This window comes from Bufo bufo, chromosome 1 (genome assembly GCF_905171765.1).
Source record: "Bufo bufo chromosome 1, aBufBuf1.1, whole genome shotgun sequence".
Classification (NCBI taxonomy): Eukaryota; Metazoa; Chordata; class Amphibia; order Anura; family Bufonidae; genus Bufo; species Bufo bufo.
Window position 1 is genome coordinate 192,047,596 of NC_053389.1, and position 20,366 is coordinate 192,067,961.

At 43.1% G+C, this 20,366-nt stretch overlaps 1 pseudogene; it reads left to right on the top strand.

The window, feature by feature from the left end:
* Positions 1-19,914, top strand: part of LOC120999104 — a 62,982-nt pseudogene extending 43,068 nt beyond the window's left edge.
* Positions 19,915-20,366: the final 452 nt, after the last annotated feature.

The window sequence follows — 20,366 nt, forward strand, 5'->3', positions numbered from 1 at the left end:
CAGCCCAGCGGCTGAACGGAAAAAAAAAAATCTCATTACCTGTATGCTCAATATAAGGAGAATAGCAGAAACTCCTAATGCTGGGCATACATGTAATGATTGCGGAGACCCTCAAATGCCAGGGCAGTACAAACACCCCACAAATAACACCATTTTGGAAAGAAGACACCCCAAGGTATTCGCTGAGGGGCATATTGAGTCCATGAAAGATTGAAATTTTTGTCCCAAGTTAGCGGAAAGGGAGACTTTGTGAGAAAAAAAAAATAAAAAAATCAATTTCCGCTAACTTGTGCCAAATTTTTTTTTTTTCTATGAACTCGCCATGCCCCTCATTGATTACCTTGGGGTGTCTTCTTTCCAAAATGGGGTCACATGTGGGGTATTTATACTGCCCTGGCATTTTAGGGGCCCCAAAGCGTGAGAAGAAGTCTGGTATCCAAATGTCTAAAAATGCCCTCCTAAAAGGAATTTGGGCCCCTTTGCCCACCTAGGCTGCAAAAAAGTGTCACACATCTGGTATCTCCGTATTCAGTAGAAGTTGGTGAATGTGTTTTGGGGTGTCATTTTACATATACCCATGCTGGGTGAGATAAATATCTTGGTCAAATGCCAACTTTGTATAAAAAAATGGGAAAAGTTGTCTTTTGCCAAGATATTTCTCTCACCCAGCATGGGTATATGTAAAATGACACCACAAAACACATTCCCCAACTTCTCCCGAGTACGGCGATACCAGATGTGTGACACTTTTTTGCAGCCTAGGTGGGCAAAGGGGCCCACATTCCAAAGAGCACCTTTCGGATTTCACAGGTCATTTACCTACTTACCACACATTAGGGCCCCTAGAATGCCAGGGCAGTATAACTACCCCACAAGTGACCCCATTTTGGAAAGAAGAGACCCCAAGGTATTCGCTGATGGGCATGGCGAGTTCATGGAAGTTTTTATTTTTTGTCACAAGTTAGTGAAATATGAGACTTTGTATGAAAAAAAAAAAAAAAAATCATCATTTTCCACTAACTTGTGACATAAAATAAAAAATTCTAGGAACTCGCCATACCCCTCACGGAATACCTTGGGGTGTCTTCTTTCCAAAATGGGGTCACTTGCGGGGTAGTTATACTGCCCTGGCATTCTAGGGGCCCAAATGTGTGGTAAGGAGTTTGAAATCAAATTCTGTAAAAAATGACGAGTGAAATCCGAAAGGTGCTCTTTGGAATATGGGCCCCTTTGCCCACCTAGGCTGCAAAAAAGTGTCACACATCTGGTATCTCCGTACTCAGTAGAAGTTGGGGAATGTGTTTTGGGGTGTCATTTTACATATACCCATGCTGGGTGAGAGAAATATCTTGGCAAAAGACAACTTTTCCCATTTTTTTATACAAAGTTGGCATTTGACCAAGATATTTATCTCACCCAGCATGGGTATATGTAAAAAGACACCCCAAAACACATTCCCCAACTTCTACTGAATAAGGAGATACCAGATGTGTGACACTTTTTTGCAGCCTAGGTGGGCAAAGGGGCCCATATTCCAAAGAGCACCTTTCGGATTTCACTCGTCATTTTTTACAGAATTTGATTTCAAACTCCTTACCACACATTTGGGCCCCTAGAATGCCAGGGCAGTATAACTACCCCACAAGTGACCCCATTTTGGAAAGAAGACACCCCAAGGTATTTCGTGAGGGGCATGGCGAGTTCCTAGAATTTTTTATTTTTTGTCACAAGTTAGTGGAAAATGATGATTTCTTTTTTTATTTTTTTTTTCATACAAAGTCTCATATTCCACTAACTTGTGACAAAAAATAAAAACTTCCATGAACTCGCCATGCCCATCAGTGAATACCTTGGGGTCTCTTCTTTCCAAAATGGGGTCACTTGTGGGGTAGTTATACTGCCCTGGCATTCTAGGGGCCCAAATGTGTGGTAAGGAGTTTGAAATCAAATTCTGTAAAAAATGACGAGTGAAATCCGAAAGGTGCTCTTTGGAATATGGGCCCCTTTGCCCACCTAGGCTGCAAAAAAGTGTCACACATCTGGTATCTCCGTACTCAGTAGAAGTTGGGGAATGTGTTTTGGGGTGTCTTTTTACATATACCCATGCTGGGTGAGAGAAATATCTTGGCAAAAGACAACTTTTCCCATTTTTTTATACAAAGTTGGCATTTGACCAAGATATTTCTCTCACCCAGCATGGGTATATGTAAAAAGACACCCCAAAACACATTCCCCAACTTCTACTGAATACGGAGATACCAGATGTGTGACACTTTTTTGCAGCCTAGGTGGGCAAAGGGGCCCATATTCCAAAGAGCACCTTTCGGATTTCACTCGTCATTTTTTACAGAATTTGATTTCAAACTCCTTACCACACATTTGGGCCCCTAGAATGCCAGGGCAGTATAACTACCCCACAAGTGACCCCATTTTGGAAAGAAGAGACCCCAAGGTATTCGCTGATGGGCATAGTGAGTTCATGGAACTTTTTATTTTTTGTCACAAGTTAGTGGAATATGAGACTTTGTAATAAAAAAATAAAAAAATATAAAAATCATCATTTTCCGCTAACTTGTGACAAAAAATAAAAAGTTCTATGAACTCACTATGCCCATCAGTGAATACCTTAGGGTGTGTACTTTCCGAAATGGGGTCATTTGTGGGGTGTTTGTACTGTCTGGGCATTGTAGAACCTCAGGAAACATGACAGGTGCTCAGAAAGTCAGAGCTGCTTCAAAAAGCGGAAATTCACATTTTTGTACCATAGTTTGTAAACGCTATAACTTTTACCCAAACCATTTTTTTTTTACCCAAACATTTTTTTTTTATCAAAGACATGTAGGACAATAAATTTAGAGCAAAATTTATATATGGATCTTGTTTTTTTTGCAAAATTTTACAACTGAAAGTGAAAAATGTCATTTTTTTGCAAAAAAATCGTTAAATTTCGATTAATAACAAAAAAAGTAAAAATGTCAGCAGCAATGAAATACCACCAAATGAAAGCTCTATTAGTGAGAAGAAAAGGAGGCAAAATTCATTTGGGTGGTAAGTTGCATGACCGAGCAATAAATGGTGAAAGTAGTGTAGGTCAGAAGTGTAAAAAGTGGCCTGGTCTTTCAGGGTGTTTAAGCACTGGGGGCTGAGGTGGTTAAGGAGAGAGATAATTCCATATGCCAGTCTGACTAAAAAATGCGCTGGTGTAAAATGTGCCATTAAAGGGGTTGGCTTCTCTGGGACACTGATGGCATATCTCTATGATATGCCATCAATGTCAGATAGTTACGGGTCCCACATCTGGGACTTGCTCCTATCTAAAGAACAGGGCCCCAAAGTGAAGGAGAGCACACAGCACATGCGCAATGTGCTCTCCATTCATCGCTATAGCTGATACAGATGAGCGAGAGCACTCGGCTATTCTTGGAAGTCCCATAGCAGTGACTGGAGAGCACACCGTGGAAGCGCTTTCTCCATTCACCACTATGAGACTGCCTGAAATAGCTGTGCCAGTGCTCAACTATTTTGGGAACTCCCATAGCGGTGAGGTTGGCTCAGCATGTGCAGCTGCTCCATGTTCATTTCAGGTGTCCCATTCCTGAGATATGAGTGGGTCTCATGTCTGGGATCTGCACCTATCTGACATTGATGGCATATCTTAGCAATATGCCATCAATGTCCCAGATGGGCCAACCCCTTTAAGCGGCGGCACAGAGCTTTTAATAAATTTATCACATCATCTGGTAGTCCGTGCTGTAACTGGTGTAGATTTATGCCAGTCTCTGGTACAATGTAATCATCTTACCGGATTCTCTGGTGGGCATATGTGGGCAGTGCTGCCAGTGTCAAGTTTCCAAGACAACCAGGCTGGGCCTCCGGCCAATAGGAAGCAGTGCTGAGTGCTGACACATCATTGATCACATGAAGTTGGACGTGTCATGTGACCAGAAGTGTGGTCTATTTAAACAGGCAACTGCTGAATGAGCTCATACATATGTAACATTTTCTTTGATGGGAGGCGTCAAAGTGAAATTGAGAACCTGCACATTGTAGAAGGTGGTGGTCACATTTTTTTGGGCTATTTTTATTCCCTATTTAGAGTTAGAGTTGGAAACCAACTTACACTCTGCAAAGGAGTCTGTCAAGCCATAGTGGACACCGGATGTCTTTGATAACAGGTCCAGCCGCAGAAATCAGAGCTCTTCACACTGCTATAGGAGCTCTTCCACTGTTCAATGGCGACGTAAGAGATTATTATTCAGCACACAATAGACTTGTACATTCTTGCCATCTTTACAGTGATTGTTCTTGTACTTAGTGCTACTGATTCAATGTGATTGCATCTGGCATTTGTATGTGTGTGTGGGAGTTGTTTTACTTATGGTGTACTTGTCAGAAATCTGGTCCACTTTACATGGGTGTACATAGGCCCCCTCTATCCTCATTGATTGCACTTGGTTACATGCTCAACATCTCAGGCTGGACATTCTCAGAACCATTCCTGCTGTCAGTGGTCTTACCACATTGGTGGTTTAGTGAACATAGAGCTGGCATTGGAATTTATCCTTGCCTCCTGCAACACTGTTTGTTCTTACGTGCCTATGTAAGTAACAATATGTGCCAAGTATGGAGGAGATAAGGGGTGGCCAGATGTGAGTGCATAGAATTTCATTAGGATAGGATAGGGCAAGAGGCCGGCACAGTTATGGGCTTGTGACGGCACTGTTATGGAGCACATAGCCACGTCTTGGCACACTGCGCAAGATTCCACTTTTCACTCCTTGGCTAAGCTTATATGCTAGCTTCCCTGTGGGTTGATACAGAAGTCCGACTCCAGAATACCCCAAGCTGTACAAAGCCAAATACAGTACTCTACCCTATGGGACCCCACCCTTATCTACAGGGACTCCTGCCTATGCTAGGACTATCCCGTCCACTGCTCAGCAACTGCAGCCAAGCCAATACACTGCTGTACACACAGTAGATTACGAAACGAAATATAAACAGGTTCCATCAACAGGACATCACAGCAGCTATTATACTAATTAATTTGATTTAATAACAGCACATACAAGTTACAGTTACGGAAAGACAATACAAAAGGAGGTAAAACCCCTTTACATAAAAAACAAACTCACATCCCCAAAGATGTGGTTCAGGCAGGGACGTAGCTAGAGGGGGTGCAAAGGTAGCAGTCGAAAGTGCATGCTGGCAGGGCTCTGTTATAGATTTTGCACTGGGGCCTAGAATGTTCAAGTTAGTCCTCTAGCTGGAGGGAAAGGGTTAGATCAAGAATTTGGCATGGGGAAGGGGTGCCATTTAAATTTTTGGCACAGACAGCATGAATGAAGGCTATGTGCTTCCCTGCCCCTTGCCACAAAGCAATGAGGGAAGAGGGGCCCAAGCTGAGCTCTTACACCAGGGCCCATGAGCCTTTAGCTCAGGTATTCTTGCCAGTGGAGTGTGGCATGCAGTTCTTTATCAGTTATCCAGGGAACTGTGTACTGATGTTTTTGCGTGGCTACACACAGACTCTTCCCCACATAACCAGGTGTTTGTTTTTTTTAAACTTTCCCTGGGCAAACTCACACTGTATTTCCTTTGCCCAATCATATCTTGCCCATGAACGTAAGGGCTCTGTTCCCGTGCTGCGGACTGAAATTTGCGTCCGCAATGCACGGGCACCGACCGTGGGGCAGCCGCATGCGTATTCACTTAAATGGGGTCGACGATACTTTAAACAAAGGCAAACTGGTGCCCAAAAATCCCATAAACCTGAACTTGCCTTGCCCAATCTCAGAAGAAATGTGAGGCCTTAAACCGCAGGGGGAGCATCACTGGCCAACACACTACATTTCAGCCATTAATCCTTTGATACATTAGGCATGGATATAGGAGTAAAATACAAATGTCGTCTTCCATCACTGGCTGGACATTTACGGAGCTTGTGGCTGTACTATTATGGCACATGTATAGCCTTTTGAAGAAAAAATGCACTGATTTAAAAAAAATATTTGTGTAGAAATGTTGGTTTTCATACTGCAATTAATATTCTGCCCAAGTGACATGTCCATTACAGTTAAACTGAACGTCGACCATATCACATAAGATATATATATATACAGTATATATATATATATATATATACAGTATATATCTAAAATTTAATTGATAAATTATAATGTTATTATCTATACCTTATATATAGTACATTATTGACTGCGACAGTATATCATCGCTGATTTAGAGACACTTGGGAGGATATCTATCGATAAGTTACACGTAGGAAAATATGTCGGAAGAATATTTAAAATTAACGTGCTTAATTAAGAAACTTGATACCTTTATTAATAAATGGGTATGAGCAAGAGTGGTCGATATGCTCAGATGCTCTGATGTATAAAAAACAAACCTCCTATTATAGATAGGTGGTGGAATACTGAATCACTATAGGGACGGGGGTGATATTGGGTAAGTCTATGGGAAAAATACTCTCCCTAGATGACCCTATGGAATTAAAGCACAGGGATGTCCTGAAGCACAGGGATGTCCCCTGATGGTGGAGACACCCTGCCCCCGTACCTAGGCCTAGATGTGGCCCTAGTGATGCCCTACTTAGAAAAGCTGGATCGGGAAATATTGATCCAGTGAACAAAACAAAAAGAATAAGTCTAATATAAATAATATGAAGACACAACTACAACGCGTTTTGGCTGCATACAGCAGCTCATCAGGAGGTGATGACAGTGTAATATACGTAGGGAATGAAGAAAGCAAAAAGATGGTGCTTAAAAAATGAGATGGTACTTAGCTCCTTGGCATACTTGATGGCGCTGAGTATACAGATATGTACCTCTTGTCCGTATGTATGATGAAGTCTGAAGGTAAAAGGTACTATATGTCAGATATTTATACAGATCTGAAGATAAAAAGTACTATATGTCAAACATTCATATATTGCAATAGTATACTGATCTATGGTCAAAAAAATACTATAAATGTAATGACCGGCGTCACGCACAGGGAGGGAAAAGGGAAAGCCCTGCCCAAGGGAGAGGGAAAGGTGGTGACCCCTTACTCACCTTGCAGCTGGCACCTGACTGCCCTGACGTCCCTAGACGGGTTCCTCACCCGTGCGGCGATCACGTGCCTAAACCCTGGCTTTCCCTAAAATGGGCCCTAGATAGTGAACGGGCCGGTGGGATCGCTAGTCCGCACCACTGACACTAAGAGGGAAACACCAGGGAGAGGACAGACAATACAGAAAAACACATACACCCAGGTGGGCGACCACAGCAGACCACAAAGGTCCAACAGGGATCCGGAGGGTAGCGTTCTGGACCAACAACCAGAGAACGCAGCAACACAGCTCCAGAGGGTCAGAATAGATGTCCAGGCAGGAAGCTCTATATCTGGCAAACAGAGAAGTGTGAGAGGGGAATATAAGGAGGTTGGGAGTGCTGGACAAGGAACAGCTGAGGAGAAGGATCCCTGAGTGAGCCAAAAAGGGTTGCAAAGCAAACCTAGAAAGCTACCATAAGGAAACAGCCCTATCTTACATAGAGCGCGCAGCCAACCGCTGCGACTTCCTGACCCCGGGTATAACGGAGTCAGGCGTGGTTCTTGACACCCTCGTGACAGTACCCCCCTCTCTACGAGGGGCCTCCGGACACTCAGGACCAGGTCTCTCAGGATGAGAGGCATGAAAAACCCGAACTAACCCGAACAGACGCAGGAACCCACATTCTTTCCTCGGGACCTTAACCTCTCCAATGCACCAGATATTGAAGAGAGCGGCGGACCCGACGAGAATTAACAATTTTGGATATCTGAAATTCTAGATTACTATCCACAACAACAGGAGGGGGTGGCAGCGGTGACGGTTCTAGAGGTGGAACATATTTTTTGAGTAACGACTTATGAAAGACATTATGGATTTTAAAAGTCTGAGGTAACTCCAGGCGAAAAGCCACGGGGTTGATGATGGCTACAATTTTGTAAGGACCAATAAACCTAGGACCCAGTTTCCAAGAGGGAACCTTCAATTTAATATTCCTAGTAGACAACCACACATAGTCATTCACTCCTAGGTCCGGACCTGGCGGCCGTCTCTTATCAGCCATGCATTTGTATTTACCTCCCATATTTTTCAAGTTAGCTTGCACCTTCTGCCATACCGATGAAAGAGATGACGAAAACCGTTCCTCTTCGGGAACCCCAGAAGACCCCCCCTCTTTGAAAGTACAGAATTGGGGATGAAAACCATATGCACCAAGAAATGGTGACTTGCCAGTGGATTCCTGACGACGATTATTTATGGCAAACTCAGCTAACGGTAAATATGATGACCACAACTCTTGGTTTTCAGACACAAAACATCTTAGATATGTCTCCAGGTTTTGGTTGGTACGCTCAGTCTGTCCATTCGACTGAGGATGGAAAGCTGAGGAAAAGGACAAGTGTACACCCAAACGGGAACAAAAAGCTTTCCAAAATTTAGAAATAAACTGGGTACCCCGATCCGAAACAACATCGGAGGGGACCCCGTGAAGCTTCACGATTTCACTGACGAATACCTGAGCAAGAGTCTTAGCATTAGGTAGTGCGGGTAACGCAATGAAGTGTACCATTTTGCTAAACCTGTCCACTACTACCAAAATAACAGTTTTACCCGCAGACAAAGTGATAAAATCCATTGACAGATGTGTCCATGGTCTATTGGGAATGACGAGTGGTAATAGAGACCCTGCAGGACGTGTATGTGAAACTTTTGCGCGCGCACAGGTAGAACAAGAAGACACAAAATCCAATATGTCCTGACGCAACCTTGCCCACCAAAAACGACGAGACAATAGCTCCAAGCTTGCTTTACTACCCGGGTGCCCAGCAAGTGCCGAATTATGATGTTCCTTTAATAATTCGAAACGCAGGTTCAACGGTACAAACAATTTCTCTGAGGGGCAAGAGACCGGGGCATCCCCCTGGGCCTCTAACACCTTCCCCTCCAGAACAGAGTGTACCGCAGAAACAACCACTCCTCTTTGAAGAATGGGCACCGGATCACTCACATTACCCCCTCCAGGGAAACAACGAGATAGTGCATCAGCCTTGGTATTCTTTGCCCCAGGACGATAGGTAATCACAAAGTCAAACCTGGTGAAAAACAGCGACCACCTAGCTTGTCTAGGGGTGAGACGCTTAGCTGATTCGAGGTACAGAAGATTTTTGTGGTCCGTAATCACAGTAACGGGGTGGACTGCCCCCTCTAAAAAGTGACGCCATTCTTCAAACGCTAGTTTAATAGCTAATAGTTCCCTATTGCCAATATCGTAGTTCTTTTCTGCTGCAGATAGTTTTTTAGAAAAGAAAGCACAAGGACGCCATTTGCCAGGAGACGGACCCTGAGACAGCACCACCCCCACTCCCACCTCTGACGCATCGACTTCAACAATAAAAGGCTGAGAGACATCAGGTTGGACTAGTACAGGTGCCGAGGTAAACCTCTCTTTTAGAGAGGAAAAAGCAACTTTAGCGGCGTCAGACCATTTAGAAAAATCAGTCCCCTTCCTAGTCATTATTCACAGTTTGAACATAATCCTGTTCAGGGGAAGGATTGTAGAATGCGGTTGTATAACAACAAATTCACAGAACTACCACCATTCTAAAAAATAACCTTTATTATTTATTATATAAAAGTAGTAACACCCTTTCTATATAGATACAAAATATCAAATAACAAATGAAAAAAGAATAGGTCTGGTAGTAGGATCTTATTAGGATTATTTGATAGGGGTAGACATGGAATTGATAGGGGCCTAATGGGATGGTGGTCCCTATATCTAGCCCTAATGTAGGATGCCCTACCTAAATACGGAATAGCCGCCCCGATAGGGGCGATCCCGTTTCTCGTTCCTCCTAATATCCCTGGAGAGCCCTACAGGGGAGGAGGAGCTACCCTAAATAACGACCTATACTAAAGTACAGAAATAATAAGTAAATAATTAAAATATGAGTACCCAACAGTAGTGACGGTGAATATCCAGGTGAAAAATAACCAAAGATTAGAAAAAGATGCTCAAAAAACGTCCCTACGCGTTTCGCCTGGTTGTTGTCAGGCTCATCAGGGGACAAAATTGATCATGGAAAACCCAACACCAGAGTACCTAGTAAATTATTATAATATATACATTTTAATTCATTTATTTTTGATTTTCAATTACTTTTTGATAATTCATAAAATCATAATGACGAGCCACTGATTCTAATAAACAAAAATATATGTCAGCCTCATAATAGTAGGCAAATCCCAAAGCAATATATATCATGCCTATTATGGGTTTGAGAGATGGAGTCAAGACAATATATGGTCCAATCGGGACTAACTCTCACAATCCAAGATAAGGCTAAATACCGTTTATAAGTACACACTTGTATCCCATATAAAGTGTTAATTTATAGTAAAAACAGAAAATTTGAGACGATTATAGAGCCTAAATGGTGTAGAGATATAACTATATGCTGTAGCATAAAGATCACCAACATTAGGCCAGTTACACAGTGTAAGGGATAACACATCTATTGTCAATGCATAATGTAGCATTGTAAATGGTCAGATAGCGCTATCATGATGAGCGATACTTGCGTTCCCCAGAGAGAGCTGATGGGCCAGTGGGAATAACCATAGATGAGGATGCCAAAGCCTGCTGATAAATCCAAGTGGCACTGAGGTGCGCTGGCGTCCGGTCAATGGGATAGCAGCGAGGAGACGGCGGTATTCCCTTTTAAATAGTGCCGCCAGATACCTGATAGGATTGAAAGCCCATGTGATCTGTGTAACGCGTGACGTATTGCGTCAGGCGTCATGACGTAGATGGGTGGATGCCGTGGCTGCTCATGTGACCAGAATGAGGTCACAATATCGGAGATGTGAGGTACGGGACCGCAACATAGTAGTCAAAGGGTCCCCATATGACCGGGAGTGCCGATCACATGACATGTGAGGTCACAACACCGGACACATGACTGGGTGGAGCTACAGGTCCTGGACCCAGTAACTAGATGGTATATAGTAACCACCGCTCCCACATAGTTATAAATGCTTACGGCGCAACAATGGTTCAGGATTTAGAAAAAATAAGAGATGGGAGATATAGAACAAAAATAACCAATAATTATTGCTAAGGGGAAATGTTGTTTTTACCCAGAAGGGACCATAATATAATAAAGTGAGATATAGTGTGACAATATAAAAGGTATAGGAATACGGTAGATACAGATATTTGATTAAACCCGTGGCTATATTCCTATATAGTATGAGAGTGTAGGAATATGTCAGGTACGGATTTTAAATTAAATCCATGGCTATATTCATATATAGTGAATTATCAATGGATAATCAAATTTAGCACGGGTGATTAACTACTGTTTATATATAGGGATCAAAGTCAGGGCGGTTAACGACCCAGTCAACGTATGTTGTACTATGCAAGTAATGAATTGATCCCAACAGATAAGAAGGCCTCAGATGAAGCACGCATAGTCTATATTTTCGTTTAGTCCTGCTGGTGTGACGGTATTTAATCTAAAGATCCACCTAGATTCTTTCTGTTTTAATAGTTTATCTAGATCACCACCTCGCTTGGACATTTTTAAAACCTCAATCATGAAGAAGTGGATACATTTATTAGACCCCGCATGATTCATCCACACATGTCTTGATATCGGTTTGTCTCGTTTGTTGCGAATATCCCCGATATGTTCGAGAATGCGTTTTTTAAAAATTCTTTTGGTTTTACCCACATATTTAAGTCCACAGTCACATTCAGCCAGATAAGCAATCCCAGAGGTGTTACAATTGGCAAAGTTACGAGGATAAAATGTCCGGCTTGCCTGGCTATTCGTAAACGTTTTGCCTGGGGATACAAAAGCACAGGCCTTACATTTCCCGCACTTAAAAGTGCCCACCTGTCTATTAGACAGCCATGTGCTCTTTTCTGGGGGCTCAAAATGACTGTGGACTAATGTATCACCTATATTGCGTCCTCGTCTATAGGTGATTGCCGGGTTTTCAGGCAAAACTTGCATAAGGTCGGGGTCTGTCTTGAGAAGAAATCAATACCGATTTAGAATATCTCGGACCTGTCTAGACTCAGAGTCGAAGGTGCCGACTATTCTAATTGGATCTTGAGAATTTAATTTCTTAGGTTGCGGTTGAAGTAGAGTAGTACGATCCTTAGACATGGCCCAGTCCCATGCCTTGTGGAGGCATGGATCTGGGTAGCCCCTCTGTTTAAACCGTTCAAACAGTTTAGATGCTTCATGTATGAAATTGTGGTCGTCAGAGCAGTTCCTCCGAACTCTTAAAAACTGGCCTTTGGGGATGCCTCTCTTAAGGGAGACAGGATGAAAACTGTCCCAACGTAAGAGACTGTTGGTAGAAGTTTTCTTCCTGAACAGGGTCGTTTTGATATAATTATGTTCATCCCTTATGAGGCAAACATCCAAGAAATTGATGGTATTCTGATGTATTTCTGAGGTGAAAAAAAGGCCAATATGATTCGAGTTGAGGACATGCATAAACTGTTGAAATTGACTAGTTGTACCTGACCAAAGTAATAGAATATCATCTATGTATCTGGACCATAAGGTGATAAATTTGGTCCAAGATAACATATCTTCAGAAAAGACGACTGTGTCCTCCCACCAGCCCAGGAGCAAATTGGCGTACGTGGGCGCACAGGGGCTACCCATCGCCGTGCCCCTGAGCTGGTGGTAGAAGCGGTCCTCAAAAATAAAATAATTGTGCGTCAACACAAAATTAAGTAGTTGGAGGGTGAACTGATTATGTTGATATAGATCCATTGACCTTGAGTCCAGATAATATTTGACCGCTGATAAACCCTTGTTGTGGGGGATAGAAGTATAAAGAGCTTCTACGTCTATTGACGCAAACCAACTGTCAGGGTCTATACTAACACCCTCCACTCTTTGTAGTAAGTCTGTCGTGTCCCGCAAATAAGAAGGGAGTGTTGAAACAAAAGATCGTAAAACTTTATCAATATAGACACCAGAGTGATGTGTCAAACTCTCTATTCCCGATACTATGGGACGTCCTTTTAGAGGAGACATCCCTTTATGTATTTTTGGGAGTCCATACAGTGTCGCTGTTTTTGGTGTAGAGGTTAAGAGGTATTCATATTCCTTCCGATCTATACATTTGTTTTCTAGGCCCTCTTTAAGGATCTGAGAGAGTTCGGCCTGGAATCTCTCAGTCGGATCCTCCTTCAAAAGCACGTAGCTGTTCTTATCAGAGACTAGGGAGTGACACATATCTCTGTATTGTTGTACCGAGAGAATGACGATGTTCCCCCCTTTGTCAGAGGGTTTCACTACGATATCTTTATTAGCATTAAGATTTTGTAATGCTAGTATTTCTGCCCTAGTATAGTTTTTTTCGGGAGTAGTATATTTTATTTTTTCCAAGTCCCGTGTTACTGATTTGAGAAAGATATCGATGTTAGCGTCATTCAAGGTTTTTGGTGGCATTTTTACGCTTTTGTTTTTCAAGGTGGTAAAGGGACCCTGCCCCCTTGGTCGTTCATTTTCTTCTAAGAGGTGTATAAGGGTATCCATACCCTCAAGGTCCCCCATATCTAGGCCTAGTTCCTGGCATCTTTTTTGATCAGATGTTACAAAGATTTTATGCCAGCGTAATTTTCGGGTGAATAATTGTATGTCCTTAATCCACTCAAAACAATCAAATCTAGTGGTTGGAACATATGTAAGACCCTTTCTTAATACCGATAACTCGTCTTCAGACAAAATTTTTCCTGATAAATTAATGACCGAAGCGTTATCAACACAACAATTCTCTATTTTTTGATGTTGGTTTGAGATTGTGTTGGTTGGCGATCTCTCAATGCATAAATGTTCGGTGGTGGTGGGCCTAAAAAAAACCCCGGAGTTGTAGTCATGTCAGTAAGGGGTTTTACAATAAGTGAATAATTTTTAATGAATTTCCTATAGAAATTCGCGAAGCCCAAGAACCGTTGCAGTGCTTTGAGGTTCTCAGGAAGATCCCAATCTAAAATTGCCTGGACCTTCCTAGGATCCATACGGAAACCTGAAGCAGATAAAAAATAACCTAGGAATTGTATCTCCTGAACGGCGAAGACACATTTTTCAATTTTAGCATATAATTTATTCGTCCGTAGGACCTGCAGTACTTGTCTGACATGCACCTCATGTGTTCTCAGATCAGACGAATAAATTAAACTATCATCTAGGTATATTACCACAAACCTGCCGATTAGATGACTAAAAATGTCATTAACGAAATGTTGAAAGACGGCAGGAGCATTGTTCAGACCGAAAGGCATAACTAGATTTTCATAATGCCCCTCAGGGGTGTTAAAAGCTGTCTTCCACTCATCCCCCTCCTTAATACGAATAAGATTGTAGGCTCCCCTAAGATCAAGTTTGGAGAACCACCTAGCACCCGCAATTTGGTTAAACAGGTCAGGAATGAGAGGAAGAGGGTATGGGTCTCGGATGGTTATCCGATTTAATTCGCGAAAATCTAGGCAAGGACGCAGGCCCCCATCTTTCTTTTTAACGAAGAAAAACCCTGCAGCCACGGGTGAAGAAGAGGGTCTGATGTGTCCCTTAGCCAAGCTCTCGGAGATATAATCTTTCATGGCTTGTCTCTCTGGACCCGAAAGATTATATAACCTGGTCTTGGGTAATTTTGCGCCGGGAATAAGTTTAACCGGGCAATCATAAGGACGATGAGGTGTTAACTTCTGACAACCCTTTTCAGAAAAAACGTCCTCAAAATCCGAAATAAATGTAGGTAGGGTAGTTATGGAGGCGACTAAGCAATTGCTATTTAAGCAATTTTCTCTACACTGCTCACTCCACTCCAATATCTCCCTGGCCTGCCAATCCACCACTGGATTGTGCGCTACCAACCAGGGAAGACCCAGCACTACCGGAGTGGGAAGCCCCTCCAGAACATAACATGAAAGCATCTCGTTATGGTGGTCCCCTACCCGAAGGTGTAAATTATGAACAATGTGGGTGAGGTTTCTCTGAGACAGAGGAGCAGAATCAATAGCGAATATGGGAATAGGTCTCTGTAGCGTACAGAGAGAGAAACCCATAGTGCGGGCAAAATGGGCATCTATCAAATTTACCCCTGCTCCACTGTCTAGAAAGAAAGAAATAGTCTCCGTCTTATCACCAAAAACAATAACCGCTGGCAACACAAATTGCGATGTACGTATGGAGGAAGCGTATACCCCCCGGCTGACATCCTCCACACAGCCTGGGGTTAGTAGTTTTCCGCCGGTCTTTTGTTTCTGAGGAAAGAAGGACAGACATTAATGAAATGACCCCTCTCCCCACAAAAAAAACAAACCCCACGCCTACGGCGAGCCTCAGGAGGACGGACCTGACGAGTAGTTCCTCCTAGCTGCATAGGCTCGTCTAAGTCCGTACAGACTAACTGCTGCTTGGGAGGGGTTACTAATTGCTCCGGTTTTTTCAACCTGTCCCTAATGCGTCTATCTATTCGGATAGAAAGGGACATAACCGCATCAAGGGAAAAGGGGGTCTCATATAATGCAAGCGCAGCCTTAACCCTTTCGGATAACCCAAAGCAGAACTGACTCCTGAGAGCCGGGTCGTTCCATTGGGTATCCGTAGCCCACCTACGGAAGTCAGAGCAATACTCCTCTACCGGCCGCTCTCCTTGTAGGAGTCTCCGTAATCTTGATTCAGCCAGTGCGACTCGGTCAGGGTCGTCATATATGAGACCCAAGGCCCCGAAAAACTCATCCACTGACCGAAGAGCCTGGAAATCAGTAGGTAAAGAGAACGCCCAGGACTGCGGGTCCCCCTGCAGCAGGGAAATAACAACCCCCACCCGCTGTTCTTCATTACCAGAGGAGTAAGGGCGCAGTTTAAAATATAATTTACAGGCCTCACGGAATGTCAGAAAATCTGTCAGGGAGAGGGACCTTGGGTTCCGCAACAACCTGGTTACCAGTAGCAACCGCTGGGCTTGCGGTCAGTTGTAATTGCTGCTGTTGCTGGAGGACCGACGCCTTCAATCCTGCCACCTCCAAAGACAGGCCATGAAATTGTTTGGACAGAGCAGCAATTTGATCCATACTGGATTCTAAGTAGGTAAAAAAAAATATATATATATATTTTTTTACCTACACAAAATAAGGGCCAGATATAATGTAATGACCGGCGTCACGCACAGGGAGGGAAAAGGGAAAGCCCTGCCCAAGGGAGAGGGAAAGGTGGTGACCCCTTACTCACCTTGCAGCTGGCACCTGACTGCCCTGACGTCCCTAGACGGGTTCCTCACCCGTGCGGCGATCATGTGCCTAAACACTGGCTTTCCCTAAAATAAGTCCTAGATAGTGAACGGGCCGGTGGGATCGCTAGTCCGCACCACTGACACTAAGAGGGAAACACCAGGGAGAGGACAGACAATACAAACACATACACCCAGGTGGGCGACCACAGCAGACCACAAAGGTCCAACAGGGATCCGGAGGGTAGCGTTCTGGACCAACAACCAGAGAACGCAGCAACACAGCTCCAGAGGGTCAAAATAGATGTCCAGGCAGGAAGCTCTATATCTGGCAACCAGAGGAGTGTGAGAGGGGAATATAAGGAGGTTGGGAGTGCTGGACAAGGAACAGCTGAGGAGAAGGAGCTACGGATCCCTGAGTGAGCCAAAAAGGGTTGCAAAGCTACCATAAGGAAACAGCCCTATCTTACATAGAGCGCGCAGCCAACCGCTGCGACTTCCTGACCCCGGGTATAACGGAGTCAGGCGTGGTTCTTGACACCCTCGTGACAATATGCCAATCAGTGCTTAACATAGAATAGACAGGTCCGTGGTGTAAATAATGCTGTGTACTCACCAGACAGAGGGGGGCCCTGTAGAAGGTACAGCTGATATGCTAGGAGACTGGAGGGCTCATGGTAGTGTGCCAGCGCTTGCTATTTAAGCGCTGGTGCTAACATGTGTTTCCGGACGCCAAGAAGAGGGCACTTCCGGTGAGTGGACCGCATCGCAATGACGCGATGCGTCACTTCCGGTCCTTGGAACGCATATTGGAATTCATATGCGGCCGGCTAAGCTGGAAGTTACTGGTCTGTATGTACTTCTCAGCAACTGCTGATTTGGCCAGAATAATTGGACCGAAGTGGTTCTATAGTCCCCTGCACACATAGGATTGGTTTTGGGAGGACTATGTCATGTATTTTGAGCCCTGAAATACCACATCTTGATCGGAGGAATAAACATGATATTACAATATGGAGATCATCACGTGTATATAGCGGAGTTTATAGGAGCTATATGAACGTGAGAAAAAGGGATTGGAGTGACAATGATATATGTCATCATTCCTAAGATATGGTGCTTCACGCACCGGCATGGACAAAAGGGGACAAAAGACTAGAGATATTTATGTGAGATAGGGACAGGGGAATAGTCTCTGGTAAAGGAAATTAGGGGTTTATGAAAAGATACATTAAGTCAAATGAAACATGTATATGTGAGTCGCTCGTTGAGAGCGCTTGGTGACTGTGACCCGAAACGATAAATCCATTCGGATTCTTTTTGAAGTATCTTCCGGTCCCAGTCACCCTCCCTTGGAGGTTTAGGAATAACCTCAATACTGAAAATTTAAGGGAACTTGGGTCTCCCCCATGTTGATCATTGATATGATTGGCAACAGGGGTGTCTTTTTTCTTTGCTACGTCATTAATGTGTTCGCAGACTCTACGTCTAAACTCCCTGAAGGTCTTGCCGATGTAATCTTTCGGACAGGTACACTGACATATCCTTGTTATCTTAAATTTTTGGTATTAATAAATCGGCCCTATCCCTGTTCTCAGCTTCCTGAAAAGCTTTCTTTAGAGTGGACTTAGGATACCCTCTCTGTAATAATCTATTTTTTAGTTTCCTTGACTCCTGGTAAAAGTTTTCTTTGTCAGAGCAGTTACGGCGCATGCGTAAATACTGGCCTTTTGGAATACCTCTTTTTACTGCTTGTGGGTGGTGACTATTCCAATGTAGAATGCTATTTGTGGCAGTCGGTTTTCGATAGACGTTTGTTGTCAGATTTCCATTTTTTAAGCACCATCTTTTTGCTTTCTTCATTCCCTAAGTATATTACACTGTCATCACCTCCTGATGAGCTGCTGTATGCAGCCGAAACGCGTTGGAGTTGTGTCTTTATATTATTTATATTAGACTTATTCTTTTTGTTTTGTTCACTATATCATCGCTGCCCACAATTTCCTTTATCCTGGGAGGAGTGCAGTACAATCTTACTGGAGAAGACTATGTGCAGAAGGTAGGAACCCCACAAGATGATTGCACGTCTTTCAACTCTTTGCTGGGTTTTTATATCTTAAAGGGGTTGGCCACTTTCAGGTTACTGTTGACCAATGTGTTTGAAAGATGATTATATGACACTTACTAATATAGACTTTGTTCTGCGCGATTTTCTTTATTTTATAAGCTATGCCCCCTTGTTTGTCAAGTCTTTTGTGCTGTCCACATGGAGGTCCTGTTCATAAAATGGCTGCTGATGGAGGGTCTTCTCTATTCAGACACATTGCACCTGCCATCTGTACTTGTACTGTTGGGAGTTTGTATGCAGGAGACATCACATGGAGGTGATTTACCTGGTCACACGACCCTCCATCTGCGACCATCTAATGGACAGGAACCTATATGGGCATCACTGAAGATTTGCCTAACAAGGGTGCATGGCTTCTGAAATGGCACAGATTGCCATACATTTATGCCATACTTACATACACATTGGTCACAAGTAGCTAGAAAGTGGCCAGCCCATTTACGTGAACAAGGGAGACAAGATTTGGCCAAAGGTTTATATAAATTGGGTGGATGGTAAAACAAAAATTATGTGCTTCCGTACTGGGAAGAAAAACTTTACAACATAATGAAGAAGCCATCATTCTATCTGGCCCCTATTTTTTGTGTATACACCACTGATTCCAAAGGTGCTGAACCTAATCTATAGACAATCCTGAACATGGACTATGTTTTATTTTTCAGGAAACACTATGGATCTGATCCAGTTTTTGGCACTAAATGTGCCATTTATATAGGTACTTTAGGAAGACACGAATTAGGCACACGTATATATAGATATGTGGGCCCCCTACCAAGTGTCTGTATATATGATACATAAATGTTATCCAGTGGGAAGCGCTCATCATACCTCAGCACCTACAACATTACCAGCAGCTTGTACACAGGTTCTAGCTGGTTGTACACAATATTTTAAATCGATGGTGCACTTATTGTGCACCTACAGTATTACCTCTCCGTCATCTTGAACCTACATCCTGGGAATGAGTTTTCTAAGCAAAACATTGCAAGTGCATGATTCTTGCTGTGGTGTGAGAGAAATCGGCAACACCATTGCAAAAGTCAAAACAAAGCCAACCTCTTGGTGCTGGTACACCACCACACCTCCTGTCCCATAATTGGGTATTACTTGGTTGCTAAAACTCATCTCCCTACAAAAAGTGAGCAGAGCCACATAACCCTTTCTTCTTCATACGGTCAATGGGAAACACACATGAGAATAATTAAGATTGGGGATAATGAGGAATGGGGAGCCTCCCATCCACAACTCGACTAGTAGCTATGATAAATTGCTGATGCATTCATAATTTATATTTTTTCTGTACAGATATCAAAGATGGGAAAGACACTGTGCCTTAAGTGGATTCATGGGAATAGATTTACCTGTGGAACCTTTTTGGATCTTGGGCGATGTCTTCATCGGTCGTTATTACACAGTCTTCGACCGGGACAGTAATCAAGTTGGTTTTGCAAGAGCAGTATAAACCCAAGCAATAACTTACTGCTTTAGAAAAATGAAAGCTATGCCTTATGACAGCTGTGGACAGAGATCAAGAACTGGATCTCCATACTGGACAAGAGCATGAAACATTTATAGGAAAATATCTGTTCTTCTTTAGAAGTTGCTTTACAAAGCTTCTCCTTTTGAGTGACTGGAGCTCAGTGTTAAAATGTGTTCCCAATCAAAAATTTTAAATTCACAATTCACATTGCCTCAGAATCTACATACGTAGTATGTAAAGAGAGTATGAAGTCTTTTTTATGCAGTTTTTCCTCCAGACTTGTCAATGTCTGAACTTTGAATGTATATGGACTGAAAATATCTCCTGGTCTCCTTTTTCGATTGACAACGTTGCCTTATTATATCATAAGGTTCCCTGGGCCCTCCTCCTTCCTCTTTATCATATTTCAGTCATTGTGAATACCCACTCATTGT